The sequence below is a fragment of the Schistocerca gregaria genome, chromosome 4 (assembly GCF_023897955.1).
Source record: "Schistocerca gregaria isolate iqSchGreg1 chromosome 4, iqSchGreg1.2, whole genome shotgun sequence".
Classification (NCBI taxonomy): Eukaryota; Metazoa; Arthropoda; class Insecta; order Orthoptera; family Acrididae; genus Schistocerca; species Schistocerca gregaria.
Genome location: NC_064923.1, coordinates 764094653 through 764118013, shown reverse-complemented (window position 1 = coordinate 764118013; position 23361 = coordinate 764094653).

Here is a 23361-nt window from a genome sequence, read left to right as displayed (position 1 = left end):
TGCACAGCTGGTTGAGTGGCGTAGTAATTCGCTCAGCGTTACACACAAATTTGGTACAACTAATTGTAGGTCCTTAATGTTGCGGAGCGCCAGCTCTGAGTGCACTCAAGTGCGATGTAGTGGTGGTTGGTGGTTAGTGTTTACCGTCCCGTAGACAACGAGGTCATTACAGACGGAGCGCAAGCTCGGGTTACGGAAGGATTGGGAAGGAAATCGGCCGTGCCCTTTCAAAGGAACCATCCCAGCATTTGCCTGAAACGATTTAGGGAAATCACGGAAAACCTAAATCAGGATGGCCAGAGACGGGATTGAACCATCGTCCTCCCGAATGCGAGTCCAGTGTGCTAACCACTGCGCCACCTCGCTCGGTGTCATGTAGTGGGGTGAGTACACTATGCATTAAGTAAGTGGCCTACGTAGTACAGTTCTTCTTGGAAGAAGGAGCACTTTTCTCTGTAGTACTTTAGGTCGGCTGCAGAAAGAACTTAAATCAAGCTAAATGTTCAGCAGGCATACGACCCATTGTTACAGTATCGTCTAAATAGTTTTGAACCGTATCATCTTCATCTTTGCTCTTCCGGAGCCTTGACTTTGCTCTGCCCACGATTGGTCCGTTTGCTTTTAAATTTCGGAGGGCGCTGCGTTCTGTGGAGAGACCTGCTGATGACGAGAGTGTCGAGTGCTGCTGCCGAAGTGAGACGGGGAGTTTAGTTTCCGGTTGTGTGGCAGCGCAATGTTGCGGGAAAGGTGGTATGACTTCCTGTGAACGCACGTGATTGCTATGAGCTTGTGTACTCGGGACGGCGGCAGTCGTTCTGGACGGGCTGTGTGGTAAGGGAGCTCGGCGTGGCAACTGCTGACGCGGCGTGTCCGCGTTGCTATAGCGGAACTGGGGCGACTGACGTAACTCGAGTTGGTGCTGGTTGCAACCTGTCGCCGAATGCTTGTCTGCGTTCTGCACTAACGGTGAGAATTTCTTGACTTGATGTGTCTCACTCAGTTTCTGACCGTGTCGTCGGGTGTGTTTTGCTCTAAGGTCGTGTGCCATGGTGTTTCGCAATTTTAGTAGGCTCAGGCGTGCCCGAAATCCCGATTCAATGATCTGCTGTCATATTTTCAAGTGTAACTATCACTAGAAAAGAGTGTTAACTCTCTGTGCCTCAATAACTGAACCTAAAATATTATCTGTGGTTGAAATTTTATTCTGACCCAAGTGCAATAACTATGTTGTATTTTCAATTTGTTGAATGGTATTATTATTTAGTACTGGCCGTCACATTTACTAAGTCGAAGATTTACGAAGGCCAGTGGGCGTCATTAATAGTTCCTGCCTAGATAGGCGTTATATTTTGAACCATGTGTTTCAATGTTTAGTAAGTTTTATTTTATGTGTTATAGAGAGTTGCTTTCATGCCCTCTGTGGGCGACACCCCACGTTGGTGAAGTTTCTAGTTGTTCTGCTGGTCTGCGCCATATTGCTAAAGCAGGCGTTCCTAGCATAGCTGATTGTAAGCTTTTCCTCCTGGTGAGGATCACGGGCTGGTTTTAAGTGCTAACTCACTAACTTCAACCATTCTCAAATATTTATTGCTATTGATATTCAGGGCCTTCAGGCCGAGTTGCGACGTCACTACCCCTTTTTGGTTATCAATTTATCTTGTTGGCTTGTGTCATTTAAAATAATTCTTTGGTATATAAATTTGTCGTTTGGTCTTTACTGCTCCTTTGGACGAAGTAAATTAACTGTTGCTTTTGCATTCTTGTAGCAATATCAAAACAGCATTTGTGGTTGTATTTGGTTGACCCTTCTGGCCGAATGATTAAAGTCATTCCTTTCAGTAACTTATTGTCTTGGTCAATAATTAATCAAAGGTGTTTGGTCCTTCAGACCCTGATTATCTTCTTATGTTGAATCTTAAGGTTGTCATTCTGACATTACAGTTGTGAATGCTCAGCGGCCATGCAGGCCTGGAGTTTAAATTTTTTATTGTGTTTTGTGATATATAGGGTGTCCCAGCTATCTTGTCCACCCAAAATATCTCTGGAACAATAACAGCTATTGGGAAACGACTTTCACCGGTATAAATGTAGGGCTGGGGCCCATGAATATACATATTTGGAAACATTCTAAAACGAAAGCATATGTGTTTTTTAACACAAACTTATGTTTTTTTTAAATGGACCTCCTATATTTTTTCTTCAGCAATCCATAGCATGACAAAGTACATACACAATGGCGTTGATTGCATCGCAATATTCCCATTACATCCCGAGATATTGTGACGCTAAGTTGACACTTGAAACACCCGACATGCGCTGCTAGCGCACGTTCTCAGGCTCAGGCGTGAACCCCATGCTGCCCGTAATCGCGATGTGATTGACATGCGTAATTACACTTCCATACTTATCAAGAGGTCCGAAACGAATAATACGGTCTGCTGCCATCCTGCATTAACGTCGTACATTCCAGCAGGTATTTATCTCATAGGCTAGGGGTGATGCGGTTCTGTAACATATCTGTGTACCGCAACGTTAGTCAGAAACTTAACTTCGCTTACCGTTAATCGTTACTAAAAAGGTAATGCCGTTCAATGTTAAAACTTTACTTTACTGTAGATCTAGCGCAAGCGACAGTTAATCATTCATTCGTAATAGCAAAATTCATGTTGATGGTTTTAGTGAAACGAGCAAGTGGACTAAAAGTTTTACCGTTGTTTAGGTAAAAATGTTTTGATTTGGGAAGTTCAGGTAGGACATAGATGATGAATGTAAACATGTTTAACCAATTAGTTTTATTATCACATAATTATCAATATTATGTTTATCTTATGCGTTAAATGACAAATTGTTGCAAACAAATGTTTCTTAACATCACTGGGTAAAATGCCCCTTTGTAGAAACTTCCACTGTGATACCAGCACTACATACTATACATAGCGTTCATATCGCATGCTCAAAGTGATGCCCATTGGCTTGCATACATAGGGTCACTCTGCGGATGAAGGATGCCCTACTTCGTGCTACTGTTTCCTCTTCGATGGCTGTACAAGCATCAACAATGCGTTGCTTCATGTCCTCTGGTGTTGTTGGTTCATGTTGGTAAACAGCATCCTTCACTGCTCCCCAAAGAAAATAATCCAGCGGTGTAAGGTCCGGAGATCGGGCAGGTCACCTAATTGGGCCACCTCGTCCAATCCACCTACCAGGGAACTCACGGTTCAGAAGACGTCCTGCTCGTAAGGCGTTATGTGCAGGGCATCCGTCATGCTGATACCACATGGCCATTCTCCGGTTCAGAGGTACGATGTCCAAGAGAACAGGAAGATTTTGTCGTATAAATCTGGAGTATTGTCTGCCATTTTGGATGCAATTTATAAAGAAAGGTCCGATAATGGTATCTCCAATAATCCCACACCAAACATTAACTTTCCACGGACGTTGATGCTCTACCTGACGGAGCCATTTTGGATTGTCTGCGGACCAATAATGCATATTCCTCATATTGACAATTCCTTTGTTGGAGAATGATGCCTCGTCGGTAAAGAGAACATCTGCAAAAAAATTTGGATTAGTCAGAACTTTTTGCTGAGCCCACCGACAAAATGTTACCCTATTGCGGAAGTCATTTCCATGAAGATCCTGGTGTAAATGAACATGGTAAGGATGAAATTTATGACGTTTTAGAATACTAGAGTACGCTGTGCAGTTGATTTCGACACACCAACTTCACGTTCAATTTGATGTGTGCTGATTTGAGGATTCACAGGTATTGTAGGGAGCACAGCAAGTTCAGCACGTTCATCTGTGCGTGTTCTAGGACGATGTCGAGGTCTTGGATTTAAGCTTCCCGTTTCAAGTAGACGAGATGTGAGACGACCAAACATCCGGCACGAAGGCGATGGCTTGTCAGGGAATCGTCTTCTGTACAGTCGTTCTTTCTGAACAGCGCTTCGTCCACCTACAACAGGATACAGTACAGGTATATAGAGTAGGGTAGAAAACAGACATATTAACTTAATAATCACAATATTCGCTAAGAGTACTATCAACAAACAAGCAATCTCATAACGTATTTCCCGTCAACGTACATTCTCCATAGATCAGCAGCATTTCTACCATATCTTCAGGTGTGTACATTATACTGTACAGTATAAGTTCCACAACACAAAGTTTATTAACAATGTGTACTACCTCCGTGCCGTCATTAGATTACTCTGATGGACGACTACACTGGCAAGCTGTGTACTGCACACCAAAGCGACAACAAATGGCATGCTCGGAGAGTGGTGGAGTACAGAAGTTCGCATGGGTCGCAAATCATAAACAAGCGAAGTGGTAACTGTGGCAGTAGTGGGAACTACGTTGGACACTTGACTAGTTAGAGCCAGGCCCTGCGCGACAGACACAATGGGTCATATAATGCATTAGATAAACCTTATTTTGGGTGTGCAGGATAAATAAGACAACCTGACGGGTGTACACCGATCGGTACTGGTTCATATCGTGTAGGTAGATACGTAAAACTTGCAAGAGGGAAACCATTGTGTGCTTATGAGAGTTGATGGCAGGAGACTGTATTATTCGTTTCTGACCTCTTGATAAGTATGGAGGTGTGATTACACATGTCAATCACATCGCGATTACGGGCAGCATGGGGTTCACGCCTGAGCCTCAGGACGTGCGCTAGCAGCGCATGTCGGGTGTTTCAAGCGTCAACTTCGCGTCTTAATATCTCGGGATGTGATGGGAACATTGCAATGCAATCAACTCCATTGTGTATGTGCTTTGTCATGCTATGGATTGCTGAAGAAAAGATATAGGAGGTCCATTAAAAAAAACAACATAAGTTTGTGTTAAAAACACATGTGATTTCGTTTTAGAATGTTTCCAAATATGTACACTCATGGGCCCCAGTCCTACATTGATACCGATGAAAGTCGTTTTCCAATAGCTGTTATTGTTCCAGAGACATTTTGGATGGACAAGATAGCTGGGACACCCTGTATACACCAGTGAAAAAGTGTTTTTTTAACGTTTAATGAAATTAAATTGTGTTTGAAACTGTGACCTCATTTGGATCTACGCTTTCACTTCCTGGATCCTTTGTGCTCTGCTTGCCTTACGTTGTGGGTAAGTTTTCGTCTCAAGTTTGTCAAGAAGGTCCTTTTTCTGTCAACTATAACAGGAATCATAGAGAAATTTAGGAGCTGAAACAGATGCATACAATATTCTTTGAAACCGGGACAAAGCGAGGTGAGCGTTTATCAAACAGTATTGCTTGGACTGTTCGTCCAGCGATAATGTTTTATATGGCCCACGCAAATCTATCTTTGAAAAATCTGTCCCACTCTGTCCATCAACGCTTCTGGATGTGGAAGAGGAAAAGAGTCCACTACAGTCTGTGAGTTTACTGTTGCTATAAAATCAGCACACAGACCTAAACCACCTGAAGGTTTCCTGAAAATGACCAAGGGGGATGCCCATTGGCTTCCATTAATTGGTTGGATAACACCGTTCCCTTTCCATCATTGCAGTTCCTGAACAATCTGGCCACGAAAAAATCGCGGCTGTGCATTGTCTTTCAAAATTATGTGTGCATGACGGTGTTTAGATCTTCCTAAACCTGTTTCAAAGAGTTCCTTGTACTTACTAGACAAGTCAGAAACATTAGTTTGATGCATAAAGACACTGATTTTCAGCATATTTTATTGTACACATAGGCTGAATACATGAAATAAATCTAAACCGAAGGCGCTGCTGTCATGAACTGTGTGGCTGATCCCGGCGGAGGTTCGAGTCCTCCCTCGGGCTCGGGTGTGTTTGTTTGTCCTTAGGATAATTTACGTTAAGTAGTGTGTAAGCTTAGGGACTGGTAACCTGAGCAGTTAAGTCCCATAAGATTTCACATACATTTGAACATTTCTAAACCGAAAACGTTTGCATTGTTTCTAGAATTGAGTGCATGAAACGAAACACACTTTGTCACTCCACAAAACGTTGCTGCCAAACATCACACACCGAGGACTCAAATTTGACGCGCATTGTTGGCAGACTAAACAGAAGTAGGCTCCTCTAGATGGAGGTGAACTACTGAGTCTTGTAGGGTTTCTCAGTAAAAATAATAATAATAAAAAATATATATAAAATATGCTTGGACAGATATGAATTAATTAAAATGGTATGTTAATGGATTTTATTTCTGCTAGTATACATGACTTATAAGAAATCATTGAATATTTGGTTAAGTATCGGTTGAGAACACTACTGAATGTCCTCGGTTTGCTGAAATGATAAAACACGGCACACAAAAAGTTTTAGTCTCTTTTCTAATTAAGCTGAATTCTGCCTTCCAGCATCATCATCACATCACACCGGCGAGACCGGAGGTAAACGACATTGCTTGCAGGCCAGTGACCGATCTGAATGTTACGCGGTTCGCGTAGTAACATTGCCCGTATTCCGAGAAAAAGACAAGTAAAAATGATCGCAGCGACGTATGAACTATAATCCGATGAATTAAACTACGAATGAACACTAGCAGTGTTTGGCCGTGACCACCAAATAATGCGCTAGCAGGTTCTCTTCGATGCAGCGTGAAACTGGACTAAAAAACTGCATAATAAAATGACATATAACGTGAATAGCAAGGAAAGCGATCTTGAAATGAAAAACAGCTAAGTAGATCAAATTAACACAATCATTCAATAAAGCGTACAACTGACACTTACATAGCTCATATCGATAGTGAAGGACAAGAGAGAGAGAGAGAGAGAGAGAGAGAGAGAGAGAGAGAGAGAGAGAGAGAGCGAGCAAGTCGCGTTCCCTTTTCTTATATCGTTAGACTAACGAAGTTATTTACTAAGTTTTGTTTCACACAGTATTCTTTACACATTTTAACTCATAGATACTTCTGTTACAAAATAATTCATGAATAATTAAAAATACATCATATCATTAGTACATCATTTCTTTCAGTTAATATATAAATTTTTATATATATAAAAGTATTTATAATATTTTCAGGAATAATTAAAACTGGCTCTACTTTTTATTCATTTATAAAGTACCATTCCAGTCCGCATTATATGTCTTTATTACTCAGGAAAGTAGAAGCGTCAGTGGCCAGCTGACACTTAATTATCTTTCGTTCCAGTCCGTTCATCTGCCCACTTTGCCACAACGACGCATTTGCAGTGTGGTAGCTGTTTGCCGTGCCAGAGATGCCACATAAGTAGAGTGTTTCAATGTGACCTTGTTGTCTCAATGGTAGCATGTTGCATCACGACAAGGGCACGGTTTTCGGTTATGGGTAAAGAAGCACGGTGGACAAAACCTCCTCACAGAATTTGTAGTGCACATCGTGTATCACGAGACTGAAAGTTCCTACTCGCATGCTTACTGTTTGTCTGAGTTCTTTTTTTTTAATGACAAGATCATGTATTTTAGGCTTAGTGTGTTATGCACTACGAACGACAGAAATATAACGACCCTCAAAATCAACCTCTGTTGTTTCCACAGTAGTTTGACATTCCACAATAGACGGAACAGTTTTTAAATCAGGACCTGGCAGTTTTAGAATTGCAGAGCTAATGCGTACATCTAATACTTTCTTTGTGATTGAATCTCGCAAGGTGACCTCGTTATAACTGTTATCAGAAGAACACTTAAACTTACAGTGGTTTTTAAGCCTTAAAGTTTAGCTATCCACTGTTTTAGTGTTTGTACAGGCTGCTGCATGAGAAGAAAAAATTTAAACCTTCAGATGTAACATGGACCAGACTATTACATCGTTCGTAGAGCAGTTTAACAGTTTTATCATACTTGACTGATTCGGAACTAGTGACTGGACGCAACTTTAGCCAGAACTGGTAAACGCCGGGTGCCACCGTCGATGAAAATTAAGCACTGCGCACCATATCCGTTATGTTGTAAGTAGCAAACTGGACGTCCAGTTGCCCCTGATATTCCGACCGTTCTTCTTTTTGACTATGGAAAGGGCGAAATTTATGTGCAGCAATCCGTGGCGGTGCTGCTTGGCGATTGAGTAGTGACATCAGTCGCTGCACAGTGAGCAGCATGTGTCCAATCTGCTGCGCCTTAAATTGAACAGTTTCGGTTTTAGACATTTCTTGTAACCGCTCAGATATGGTGAAACGCTAAATACGTCACAAAGTTCAAAAAAAGAAGCAAAAAGCTGACAACAGCAGACAGTGAAAGGATGTGTACACCAGCACACGGAAACCATGCAGCAAGCGAACTTGACATTAATACTCCTCGACAAATTCTTGACCCAATGTAAAACGTAATCGTCAAAAAATTCGTGGGTTCTTTACTTGGCACAAGAGGAAAACCAGTGGAAACTAGAACAGGTAAAGTATTAGTTTACTTTTTTGCAAGAATGATAAAAACAGTTGCTTAACAGTCCAACGCCACAGGAATGTGACGAATATTTACAGCTTTCTTGGAATATTAAAGCATCACTTTGATGCACACGTTTTCTAAACTCTTCTCTCGAAGTGAAACATTCACAGAACTTAGAATGACAGTTAAATCTAGAACATTGATAACTAGTTGATGTCCGCTTGATAGGAGGTCACGAACTGGGCTGAGTTTTGAACTGCTCGGCTGTATCTCGGGTTCTCGCTGCGGTGGTGCTGCGAAGCTGAGAGAGAGAGAGAGAGCATGGCTGTCTGTGAAAGCGCCTCAAACAAGTTGGTGCAGCGTGCAGCGAGACATCGATACCTTCTGTGGTATTGACGCGAGGTGTCGACTTTGTTACAGCACAGCGACCTTTGGACGATACCACTTTCTACACATGGAGAATGCATGATGGAAAATACATAGTTGACATTGCGCCTTCCATTTTCGAAACTCCCGGTACAACAGATCACAGGAGTAACCCTGTGGTTTCATACGCAACACCTGTTTAGCTACAGAAGCAGGTAGTCCATAGAGTGACATCGTCTTCATTTGCGTCTAATGGTGAGCGTCTTTCATCTTCTGCATGAGTTTTCAACAATCTGCTCTTGTACAGTGTGAACCTCAAGGGTAAAGAACCAATTAAGCAACGATTCGGTTACCTGACAAGGGAAGCCGTCCAACAATATGTTCATCTGAGCTCGCTCAGAGGGCTTGGCATATTCAGTCTGTTCTGCCACCGGGGTTGGGAGCTGTATCGTTCGCGTACTTCAGATTTCAATATAACTAACATACTGGTCTTGTGAGGAACAGTAACACTGTTGATATTTAATATAATTCTCATTTATTTTTCATCTCAGTCGCACATTTTTAGTTAGATTACATGTTTCGATCATCCAGGATCATCTTCAGATCTAAGTACACTACTGGTCATTAAAATTGGTACACCATGAATATGACGTGCTACAGACGCGAAATTTAACCGACAGGAAGAAGATGCTGTGATATGCAAGTGATTAGCTTTTCAGAGCACTCACACAAGGCTGGCGCTGGTGGCGACACCTACAACGTGCTGACATGAGGAAAGTTTCCAACCGATTTCTGAAACACAAACAGCAGTTGACCGTCGTTGCCTGGTGGAACGTTGTTGTGATGCCTCGTGTAAGGAGGAGAAATGCGAACCATCACGTTTCCGACTTTGATAAAGGTCGGATTGTAGCCTATCGCGATTGCGGTTTATCGTATCCTGACATTGATGCTCACGTTGGTCGAGATCCAATGTTAGCAGAATACGGAATCGGTGGGCTCAGGAGAGTAATGCGGAACGCCGTGCTGGATCCCCACGGCCTCGTATCACTAGCAGTGGATATGACAGGCAACTTATCCGCATAGTGGCCGTGCGGTTCTAGGCGTTTCAGTCTGGAACCGCGTGACCGCTACGCTCGCAGGTTCGAATCCTGCCTCGGGCATGGCTGTGTGTAATTTCCTTAGGTTAGTTAGGTTTAAATAGTTCTAAGTTCTAGGGGACTGATGACCATAGATGTTAAGTCCCACAGTGCTCAGAGCCATTTGAACCATCTTTATGTGCATGGCTGTAACGGATCGTGCAGTCACGTCTCGATCCCTGAGTCACCAGATGAGGACGTTAGCAAGACAACAACCATCTGCACGAACAGTTCGACGACGTTTGCAGCACCATGGACTATCAGCTCGGAGACCGTGGCTCCTGTTACCCTTGACGCTGCATCACAGACAGGAGCTCCTGCGATGGTGTACTCAACGACGAACCTGGGTGCACGAATGGCAAAACTTCATTTTTTGGGATGAATTCAGTTTCTGTTTACAGCGTTGTGATGGTCGCATCCGTGTTTGGCGACATCGCGGTGAAAGCACATTGGAAGCGTGTATTCGCCATCGTCATACTGGCGTATCACCCGGCGTGATGGTATGGGGTCCCATTGGTTACACGTTGACTGACTTGTTTGACTCAATGCCCAGGGGTATCAATGCCGTTATTACGGCCAGAGGTGGTTGTTCTGGGTACTGATTTCTCAGGATCTATGCACCCAAATTGCGTGAAAATTTAATCACATGTCAGTTGTAGTATAATATATTTGTCCAATGAATCATCTGCATTTCTTCTTGGTATAGTAATTTTAATGGCCAATATTGTAGTAGCATCAGCTACCCGTCTTGTCTACTCAGTACCATTTTTGAGTGGAGAAGACGGGTAGATGACTCGGTCATGAAGATGACCTCCAGTGATCGAAACATGTACACAAATTAAAACTGTGCGTCTGAGGTTGAACAACGATTGAGAATTATGTCATATATTTCACACTTGTCCTAACCCGCCAGCTCCCCCTGGGCCGCCTGACTTCGCCTGGCTAGGAGGCAACCCGCAGGCCCGCCTAGGCGACTGGCGTGCCAGCCGAAAAGCGTGGAGCCGCGACGGTGGAACGGGCGCTGTCCAGCCGGACAATGGATGGGCGGGCAGCGGCGGCGCTCCGCCTGCGGCATCCCAATGCGGCGGCCGCGACGTGGCCGTAGGCTCCAGGCACGGCTCCAGGGGACGTTTAGAAAAAGAGGCGGAGTAAGCCGCACTGCAGTCGTCCCCTCTCTGTCTTACAACTGTTACTCACCAAAGCTGTCCGGCTCACGTACTGCCCGAATCATATACGGTAATTCTGTTTTCACTCAAATAAACTGTGCAGAACTCTTCACTATACGATGATTACAGGGCAACACTGTTTTAACTACAGAGATACCAGCAGTATATTCGCTTTCTCAATTTAAACTACTGTTGGTTCTGTTGCTAGCATCTAAGTTCTGAAACAGAAAAATTCAATGGCCTTTTATTCTTCGAAATCCGATTACTAGTTTCGGAGAATTTACAATATTCAGAACTCAGGAATTATGTGTCTTGGATATGTAACCGATTCTTGTCATACGCGGAACTCCGTGTTGTTATACGGAACTGCTCGTCAGGCTGATGAGACGCTCCAGCTTAGAAATGGTGGATAGTGCAGGAAAGTCGTAAACTGAACTGACACTCATTACACTAGGCTACAGGTGGTTTGCATTACACATCAGCTGGAAGGCAATGGATGTGATATCTAAGGATAGCCGCGCGGGATTAGCCGAGCGGTCCAGGGCGCTGCAGTCGTGGACTGTAAGGCTGGTCCCTGCGGAGGTTCGAGTCCTCCCTCGGGCATGGGTGTGTGTGTGTTTGTCCTTAGGATAATTTGGGTTAAGTAGTGTGGAAGCTTAGGGACTGATGACCTTAGCAGTTATGTCCGATAAGATTTCACACACATTTGAACATTTTGAATATATCTAAGGATACTTCATCAGATAACTACACTAACACTTCTGGTCTTGTTTTTTTGCAAAGGCTCGAAAGAAAACGTTCACTTCAAAAATATGGGTATGTAAAACAGGGAGTTCAGTTATACAGATTGTTAAATACATGATTCAAATGGCTCAGACCACTATGGTACTTAACATCTGAGGTCATGAGTCCCCTTGAACTTAGAACTACTTAAACCTAACTAACATAAGGGAGTCACAAACATCCATACCCGAGGCAGGATTGGAACTTGTGACCGTAGCGGTCGCGCGGTTTCAGACTGTAGCGCCTAGAGCCCCTCGGCCACCCCGGCCGGCGATTGTTAAATAAAAATGACTTTGCATCAGAAGTTTAATTATACACACTTACATTGCAAAATTACAGCAGAAACAACAAAAAAGAAGGAGAAATCGGAAAAGAAGGTTGAGCCGTACGCGGCTCGTGTTCGTGCCGTTTATTGCGTGACGTCTTGTGTCTTCCGCACTGCCATCGGGATTTTTATTCGATTTACTGGCGTCACTAAGTTGCTGGTTTGCCTGCCCTTGGGTGGCAGCAGCAGCGCTTATCGATAAGAGCACTTTCGTATTACCTTTGAAGCACCCGGTAGTATTTCCGGCTCGTCGTTTGTCTGGAGATGCGTCGGGACGCAGCGCCAGTGAGGTCCGGATAGCCAGCACTCGCCGACCACTGGCGACACACATTCACTGTCCGACGGAGGGAGACTGGAGCGGGACGACCGTTGGTTGGTCGTTCGGTCGGTCGTCTCATCGGACGACGCAGATTTGGTCGCCAACCGCTTCGGGTTCTCTGTATGTGTCGACTTGTCATTCGTCCTGGTTGTTCCACAATGACTGCTTTTACGATTGTTCGAGTTCTTGCGGAAGTGCTTTCGTGGAACTATGTCTAGCTTGTTTAATTTCGACTGAGCAGTTATGTTAATGCTGTGTGCGTACTGCAGTAGGCAGTCGGTCGGTTGGGACAGTGCAGAGAGCAAGTCTCCGCGGCGAGGGCATTAGCGTAGTGTTCCGCAGTGTGTTTTGCCTCGCCGTGTTGATGCAATCCGTACCGGGTGTAGTTTGACCTTTGGTGTTGTTCATATTTTTGAGTGGTTGTTGTGCCTTGGTTGTTTTTAGACGCCAATTTTGAGGGCGTAGTGCTGCTGGTATCTTCGCCCTCGGCTGATATTTTCCGTTGTCGTGCCGTTGGTCGGCGCAGCGGAATTGATTAGGTTGTTGGTCGGTCCTTCAGGCGCCCCTGGGTCGGGTTGCCATCTGATTACTTAATCTTATTCTAACTTTACGTTAGAGACACTTCCTCAGGCCGACCCTTGGAACACTACTGAAGACCATTGTTCTGTTGTTTCAGGTTGTGATTTTCTTTTAGTCTCAAGTACTGTGCGAGACCTCCAGCCATCTATTAGTTTAGTTTGTTTTAATGTTAAGGTAAGGCCTTCAGCCGTCTTAAATTAAAACTTTGAACATCCTTGCTTAAACTATTTTTTTAAAAAAACAGGGGATTTTGCCCATTGGAAATCATTATTATTATTATCATCCAGGCCTTAAGCCTTGAGTTGTTCTATGATCAATATCGTTAAGGAACAAGAGTAAGAGTCCCGATAACATAGATGACAAGTATTATCCTTTCCTTAACACATTTCTCATGCTCTTTGGAAGTTTTTTACCATTACAATGTCCTAAACAGGTTACTAGCAGTAACAAACAGCCTGGGTGGCTCACTGGTGGGGCGAGTGTGTCATGTAGATCAAAATATTAGAAGTAGTCGCAATCGAGCTAGAGTAGTCCATTACAAGCAGTATTGTAAGGAGCTTAAAAATTATTAGGACGACAAAGAGTGTGTGATACGAAAATAGAATAGCTAATCCACAGGATAAAATTAAGACCACAAGGCCAGTCGTGGAGAAAGTGTCTGGTCAGCAGCACAAGGTCAGCGAAATAAATTCACTTCGTAGTAAAAATATTTCTGTTACTGATAAGTCATATACATGTACGGTATTTAACAATTACTTTCTCAACATTCCTGGTGAATTGAATAAAAAGTCTCTACAGAGAATCATATAACTCTCTCGGAAAATGGCTTCCCGAGATTGATGTCTAAAATACTACTCTGTAATGCTGAAAAGAGGAAGACTGAGTCAATAATTAAATTACTGAATACTAAGGACTCTCATGGGTATGATGGAGTGCCTGGCCGACTATTAAAGTACGGTGCTGCACATTTTTGCCCTGTATTCAGCCATATTTGTAATTTTTCCTTTAGGAATGGTCAGTTTACTGAACGATTAAAGCACTCAGTAGTAACACCGCTTTATAAAAAGGGAGAAAAGTATAATGCGGACAATTTTAGACCTATTTCTCTGCCAGCATTGTTTACTTGTTGTTGAAAACACTGGGTATGTAAGAACAGTTGATCATTTTGTTTCACATAATTTGCTATTACATGTACAGGTCGGTTTTAGAAGTGGCTTAAGAACTAAAAATACTATTTTCTCTTTTCTCTGTGCGGTACTGGATGTATTAAACAAAATGTTTTCGAATGCTAGGCATGTTTTTTTTATTTAACTAAGGCGATTGATTGCGTTGATCACAAAGTGTTGCTCCTCCTCTTGCTTTAACAACAGAAGCAAAAGGTCGTTATCCACAGTGATGAGAATGGCTGTGATGTGGGGCCTGAGTGGGGTACGGTCAAATGGGGGGTGCCCCACTGTTCAGGGCTCGCGCCACCCCTGTTCCTTATTTATATAAATGACAGGCCCTCTTGTATTACAGGTGATTATAAAATATTTCTGTTTGCTGATGACACTAGCTTGGTAAAGGATACTGTGTGCAACACCGGCACTGTTCCAAATAGTGTAGTTCATGACCTAAGTTCATGGCTTGCAGAAAAAAACTAACACTAAATCACAGTAAGACTCAGTTTTTACACTTCCTAACACTCAATTCAACAAAACTGGTGTTTTAATTTCACGTAATCGGCATATATTTAGTGAAACTGAACAGTTCAAATTTCTAGGCGTTCAGATAGATAATAAACTATCGTGGAAAGCCGACGTTCAGGATCTTGCTGAAAGACTTAATGCTGCCATTTTTACTATTCGAACAGTATCTAAAGTAAGTGATCGTTCGACTCGAAAATTATTCAACTTTGCTTATTTTCATACACTTATGTCGTATGGTATTCTATTTTGGGGTGACTCTTCCCATTCTCAAAGGATATTATTGGTTCAGGAACTGTCGATTCGGTCAATAAGTGGTGTAAGTTCGCTTGCCTCTTGTCGACCCCTGTTCGCTAGTCTGCATATTCTGACATTGGCCTCTCAATATACATATTCTTTGCTGTTGTTTCTTGTTAGCAATATCAGCTTATTCCCACGAATAAGCAGCTTTCACTCAATTAATACTAGGCACAAATCCAATCTGTATTTGGATCGCACTTCCTTGACTCTTGTACAGAAAGGTGTGCAGTATACTCCTGCATCCATTTTCAATAAGCTACCACAATAATTAAAAAATCTTAGTATAATCAACCCACATTCAAATCGAAACTGAAGAGTTTCTTTATGGGTCATTCCTTCTATTCTGTCGAGGAGTTCCTTGAAAAATTAAACTGATACCTGTGTTATGTTGTTGATCGCGTAAATTTATAGCTTGTCTTTTTTGTTTGTTTCATAAACTTTTGATTTTATATGTTATAACTTTTATGTTGTAATTTCATGTGCTGACACGTTCCGTGACCCACGGAACTAGGCGTCTAAAATAAAATAAATAAGTAAAAATAAGTTTCCCAAATCGACTCAGTCCATCACATGTAAGTCCATCACATGAAAGTATGCCAGCGGCAACACGCTATCAGTATCTTCAGTGAGTGATATCAGTGGCAATGTTACTGATGACAGTGCCGTTAAAGCAGAGTTACCAAACACGGTTTCACGGAAGTCCTTCTCCGAAAGAGACGAAGTAAATATTCAAGGAGTCAAATCAAGAACAACTGCCAACATGAGTACTTGAGACAAACATCCTCGGTGTAACGAAGCAGCTTAAATAAATGACGGTAAAGCTTAAGTTCAGAACAAAACGAGAACACCTTCAACAACTATAGATACGACGTTATTCACGGGACATGTGCCAGCATTGTTTACTTGGTTCCTTTCAGGGTAGGCTGATACATTAGCTCCCTGCTTAGCAATCACATACAACCTCTCGCTGGGCAAACTATTTGTACCTAAACACTGAAAAGTTGCACATGTCACATCAATACCCAAAAAGGAAATAGGAGTAATCCGCTGAATTACAGTAGGATTTTGGATCACATTTTTGGAGCACATATTTTGTTCGAATATCATAAACAACCTCGAAGAAAACAGTTTATTGACAAACAGCCAACACAGATTCAGAAAATATTGTTCTTGTGAAACACAAATAGCTCTTCATTAGCTTAAAGTACTGAGTGTTATCGACAGGGGATCTCAAATTGGTTTCATATTACTAGAATTCTAGAAGGATTTTGACAACTTCCTCACAAGCGACCTCCAATCAAATTACGTGACTATGGAGTGTCATCTAAGTTGTGCGACTGGATTCGTGATTTCCTGTCAGAAAGGTCGTAATTCGAAGCAATGAACGGAAAGTCGTTGAGTAAAGCAGAAGTAGTAAGACATGTTAGCTCGCTTAACATAAACACACATATATGCGCACATCACACACACACACACACACACACACACACACACACACACAAACACACACACACACACTTTATAGTTGGAAAATATATTCGCAGAGCGATAGTGGACACCACCACCACTACCAAAACAAACAAAAGACGAATACATCCCGCAACAGCTAAACGAAACACACAAAATGGCGAGTGACAATAGTTCTTTTCAACTCATAAACGTGAATATTGAGTGAAGTGAAGTGTTGTGCGTTGCATACCCAAAGCACACATGCGGAAGAACAACAAGAATAAAGGAGACAACAAAAAGCCTGTGAGTATCGATCTGAATTAGAACTGTTTATAGTAAAACATGAGAACTGTCCATAATCCTATCAAATAAAATCGTAAGAGAAAAACGCAAAATTGTTACCGTGATCACTCAAGATGCTTAAGCGGAAAAGGTCTGGTCTTAATAAGAATTTCATTACAGTTGCAAAAGACGATAAGTAACCTATACAGTTTGTGTATCTACAACTGTGGAAAAACAGGCTGAAAAACAATGAAGACATCATGTTCAGAACAAAAACAGAACACCTTCAACAACTATAGATACGACGTTATTCACGGGACATGTACATTACTATGTTCGGCCCGTGGGTTCAATATCGACATCGATATCGGGGCTCAACACCACCTACCTGTAAAATGTACCTACGGCTCTCGTTGTCGCTATAAAGCGAAGGTAACGGACCAGTGTGACTTGAGCAGACATGCAGGATGCCTCAGAGAGGACTGCGCGAACTGTACCGTAAAATCAGTGATTTTCAAAGAAGGCTTACTATTGACATGAGAGAATGTGATGCATCCATCCGGAAAACTGCTGCTCGTCTGCAGCGAAGTATTTCTGCAGTGCAACGGCTGTGTGCAGAGTGGTTCATGGTAGGCCATAGAACACGACGAGATGGGTCACGGCGCACGGCCCACACCACCGCCGAGAAGATCGACACCTCATCCGAATGGCTATGCAGGACAAATCTGCGTCCTTCTCGGCTCTGGCGCAACAGTGGTCAAAATGGTTCAAATGGCTCTGAGCACTATGGGACTCAACATCCTTGGTCATCAGTCCCCTAGAACTTAGAAGTACTTAAATCTAACTAACCTAAGGACATCACACACATCCATGCCCGAGGCAGGATTCGAACCTGCGACAGTAGCAGTCGCGCGGTTCCGGACTGAGCGCCTAGAACCGCTAGACCACCGCGGCCGGCCGCGCAGCAGTGGAACAGTGTAACACACCGTACACTACCAGAGGTGACATCGGTAATTTGCGCGTCGTCTACTCCTCCGCCTCCAGAATGAGATTTTCACTCTGCAGCGGAGTGTACGCTGATATGAAACTCTCATTCTGGAAACATCCTCCAGGCTATCACTAAGCCATGTCTCCGCAATATCCTTTCTTTCAGGAGTGCTAGTTCTGCAAGGTTCGCAAGAGAGCTTCTGTAAAGTTTGGGAGATAGGAGACGAGGTGCTGGCAGAAGTAAAGCTGCGAGGACGGGGCGTGAGTCGTGCTTGGGTAACTCAGATGGTAGAGCACTTGCCCGCGAAAGGCAAAGGTCCCGAGTTCCAGTCTTGGTCCGGCACACAGTTTTAATCTGCCAGGAAGCTTCACATCTCCGTCTACCTGTGACGAATGTGCAGAAACATGCTAGACGACAATGGAGTGCGGAACGACGTCACTGGGGACAATAATGGCAACATACAGTGTTTTCGGAAGAATGCAGGTTCTGTTTGTTGAAAATGATGGCCGGATTTTGGTTCGGCACAGCCAGTAGCAGTGGCATCACAGTGACTTGTATTAGCACAAGACGTACAATGCGAACGCAAGGCCTTGTGGTGTGTGATGCTATTGGGTACAACCACAAATCATGCCCAGGACACTGTGACCGGTGTGACCTACGTGAATGACATCCTGTGACCCGTAGCCATACCCTTTCTGCACAGCACTCCAGACACCATTTTTCAGCAAGGCAATGAACGACCTCATGTTGCTGCACGAACACACGCCATCTTGGTGCCACAGGATGTCAGCCATTTGCCATCGTCCGCTATATCACCAAGCTTGCCGCCAATCGAAAATGCGTGGGATTTAGTGAAAGGACAGGTGCAGTGTTATGACCCAATGCCAACCACTACAGATGAACTTAGGAACCAGGTGAATGCAGCATGATTGGCTATACCACAGCGTCGATACCGTCACGCGCGCTTACTAGGCAATAGGACACAAGCTGAACCGAGGTGACCGAAATGATAAACTTTTCTGCAGAACATACTAAAATACATGTCCTGTAAATATGAAAGTTCTACCTGTAGTCGTTCAAGGTGTTCCGTTTTTTTCTGAACATCAGTGTAATTACGTGGACGATTCATTACAAACTTGACACTTACAGGCACAGTGTTCGTAGCCAGAAGGCCTGACGAATACAACGATGTAATTGTATATTTTATACTGTTCAAGTTCACAAAATTTACACAAATGTCTGTGCTACAATTTTTAACTTATCGACTAAGCTCGTAGTATAATACGGCCAGTCACTAATGAACATAAAAGGTCGAATGTGAGAAACAATTCGCGCAGTCGCAAATATTAGTAGGGTTACCGTGGTACAATGGATTGCCATGTACAATGTACTAGAAAGCCTGACCAGTGGACGCTGAGTGTGGTGTGGGGGAGCGTTTGAAGGTCACTTTTCTACGTCTTTTTTGAGTAGCTCGAAAACTGTCACGTCCAGCGAAAACGTATGCCAGTACAAAATTTAACTACGTGAAACTTCCTACAAAAAGGTAATGCTCACTTTTTTATGTAGGACTAATAGTTTACACGTAGCGAGCGAGATAATATAAACATCTCACAGGGGTTTATAAAGGCCAGCTATAACATTGCGTTGCGGGTTGCATAAGGTGACAGCGGTAGCGGTAGCTCATTCACCCTATATAGTAATTGTCTTTGAAGTGTATTTTGTAATAGTCTCCAAACAGTGATCGTTTATTGTTACCTAACGTTTACTTAAAGAGTGTAATTAATTCAGGAAAGAAAACGGCTTCATGCAGTTCTGAGGTTTTCTCTTCCGATCATTGCTGGCTGTGGACAACCATCTTATCTATGCTTTCCTATTCTTCTTGTAATCTGTTTCAAAATATTAACATTATTACTTAACATCTTCCGTTTCCTTTAATTAGACTGCAGTTTATTTTATCATCAGTTTTCTTGTTAACTTATATTACTTTGAGTTTCAGGGTTACAGCCTCAACCGGTAAAAACGAAACTTTTATTGGATCACTTGGTTGTTCGTGCATCTGACCGTTTGTTAAGACCGCTATTGCTTAGGAATGGGCAGAGGTGTCAAGTTTAAATTTGTGTCTGAAACTAACGCCTACAGTCCCTTAGTGGTGTGAAAAAGTAAGCTTCTAAGGGCATGCAATGAAAAGATAGGGTCATTTATTTCACATACATAGTGATTATAGTTAAACTTACACTACTTGAAGGGCCTCCATGAAACTTTGTGGGAACGTTTGTAAGGGCATGAGGAAGAGGAATAACGAATAAATCATAGAAAGAAACACATTTTAATTTCTATATCATAGGGAACCATTTCTTAATTTCGTAGCATGTATACAGTGCAGGCTACAAAGGTTGGTCAATGTGAAGACCATTTTCTTGCGTGACAGCCTCGAATCGCGCTAGAGAGTGCTCTACTGCTGCCCGAAACATCCCAGGTGGGATGTTGGTTATCTCCTGCACCATCCACCGGCTTTTAGTACCCAGCTGATGGACTTCCTCCAGGTAATTCCACAGTCAGAAATCGCACACGCTCAAGTCTGGTGATCTTGGTGGCCACGCAGTTTGGAGCGAGCGGCTAATGATCTCGTTTCCCCCAAATTTGTCACGGAGTAACCTAGTGACCTCGCTGGCAATAGGGGCTGCAACTTCATCGCCCAGCAAAACATTTGAGTCCAAAGCAGCTCTCTACCGTAGAGCACGGATCACTTGTTGGCAAGCCAGGCTACAGCGACGCCGTTCACGCCGCGTGTCCTGGCTCCTCAGGGAATGAGCACTCAACGAGAAATGTAACAATGATGAACTATGCCGCGAGGCCACACCACAGTATGATGTGTCCAGTAGGCACGGGAGCTGTATGAAGTTGCTTCACGCTCACCTTGTCCATAACGGTGTCGACTTCTGCAACTACTCTGCACACTGAAGCTTGTGTGTCAACACTGTGTCGCCGTATCAGTACCGGCGCCAAACGGCATGTCACGGCATCAGCACCACCAACACCGCAGATCTCGGACCGCTCAATCCGAACATCATTCCTAGAGAGTTGAGTATCCGTACGATAAATAGTTGTTCACATACACTGGCGCAAGTAGTGAAAGTTTAATTATGACAAGACTGTTCTTTGATATAGCAAACTCACTCAACAAAACCTGTGGATAAACTACCTATATACGTAGTGGAGGTTTGTAGTGCGACAACTCAGTTTTTGCTCAGAAAATTATTATTTAACAAAAGTGGGAAGAAGTAGCATAGAAACAACATAGAGGGTTTTGTTAACGTCAGTGGGTTGGTATCGACCAGTCTGGTGATTATTGGGTGACAATAGCAGACACGCCAGTAGATTGCGCAGTGAAGATAGACAAGCGCATAGGTAAATGGCGTTGCAGAACCATAAGCGTGAAGTAAGTGGTGCAGTGTTGCCACACCACGGAAAGCCTCTTGTTTTGGCAATGTAGCTAGCTACCAGGTTGTAGTGAACCAAACTGGCTCTGGACGAACGTAGGTAACTGTGGATTTTAAGGCAGAGTGCACTCTTCATCGCTGGAAGGCAGCAGTACCGCCACGACACCAAAGAGACGCCGGGCAGAGAGGTGACTGGGCCCACCAGCAGCAGCCACGGGTTCGAGACCGGACTGCGCCTGCCTTCACAGGACTTGCCGTCCCAGTCCTGTCTCCCTGCTGTCCACGCCTGTTGAGTCATACGGCGAGTTCCTAGCTGCACTCGACGCCACAACGCCACTACTTCTTCCAGAGGGCAGAGAGCTGTATCATGCAGACTCGTCATACAACCACCGTGGCTGCGTGCGGAGCTGAAGGGCCGTCTTCCAACTGAAATACCGCCGCAGAACAACGCGGGGTTCCACTGACATCAACGTCCGTGGCCAACAGGAGCTGCCGCCTCAGCAGCAGCGCCAGGGGGAAGCTGCCACACGTGTAACAGCCCCTACCAGAGTCAATGAAGAGAGGCGAGTTTACGTCACTACGCCATGTATAAAGATCAATAATGTTTTTTGTAGAATGAGATTTTCACTGTGCAGCGGAGTGTGCGCTGATATGAAACTTCCAGGCAGATTAAAACTGTGTGTCGGAGCGACACTCGAACTCGGGACCTTTGCCTTTCGCGGGCAAGTGCTCTACCATCTGAGCTACCCAAGCATGACTCACGCCCCGTCCTCACAGCTTTACTTCTGCCAGTATCTCGCCTCCTACCTTCCAAACTTTACAGAAGCTCTCCTGCGAACTTGCAGAACTAGCACTCCTGGAAGAAAGGATATTGCTGAGACATGGCTTAGCCACAGCTTCAGGGATGTGTCCAGAATGAGATTTTCACTCTGCAGCGGAGTGTGCGCACATATGAAATTTCCTGGCAGATTAAAACTGTAAAGTTTGAAAGGCAGGAGACGAGGTACTGGCAGAAGTAAAGCTGTGAGTACGGGGCGTGAGTCGTGCTTGGGTAGCTCAGATGGTAGAGGACTTGCCCGCGAAAGGCAAAGGTCTCGAGTTCGAGTGTCGGTCCGGCACACAGTTTTAATCTGCCAAGAGTTTCATGTCCTTTGTAATTGTTAACAGCGTTCGTCCTGGGCTCCACTGCCTGTCACCATCACTCACTCATCCCCAAGTTCGCCGAGCGTGCTGCAGCGTCTACGGATTCCTTTTATAATGAAAACATTGTGTTGTTACGTGTGGAAAACTGTAAAACCTATTTTAAAATACTAGGTAACAGGTCTTTGGATCTACAGCAAGTAAATCAAGGAAAAATGATCGATTTCAGGAGACGGGTGTTCGATATTTCCCTTCACAGCACGTCATCCAGTTCAGTCACCGGTTGAAAATATTACGTCGTGGATTGCCGAAATACTAGCACGCCACCAGTCGCCAGGGACGACGATTAATGAGCTGCGTATCAAGCGGAAGCATCTCAGTTCGATATTACAAAGAGTACTCCACGGCGTTCGTCCCTTACCTAGCTTGCATTTATCGTAAGTATCTCGCCCAGCATAAACTACCAAGCGACTAGAGAAATGCGGAAGTAACTCCAGTACACAGGGTGGTCCATTGATACATCTCACGAAATAAGCGTCAATCGAAGAAACTACGAAGAACGAAACTCATCTAGCTTGAAGGGGGAAACCAGATGCCGCTATGGTTGACCCGCTACATGGCGCTGCCATAGGTCAAACGGCTATCAACTGCGTTTTTTTAAAATAGGAACCCCAATTTTTTATTACATATTCGTTTAGTACGTAAATAAATACGAAAGCTTTAGTTGGACTACATTTCTCGCTTTGTAATAGTCACAAACGTGTAAGTACGTCGTAGCACGTAACATTCTGCCAATGCGGACGGTATTTGCTTCGTGCCACATTACCCGTGTTAAAATGGACCGTTTTCCAATTGCGGAATAGGTCGATATCGTGTTGATGTATGGCTGTTGTGATCAAAATGGACAACGGGTGTGTGCTATGTATGCTGCTCGGTATCCTGGACATCATCCAAGTGTCCGGACAGTCGTCGAATAGTTACGTTATTTAAGGAAACAGGAAGTGTTCAGCCACATGTGAAACGTCAACCACGACCTGCAATA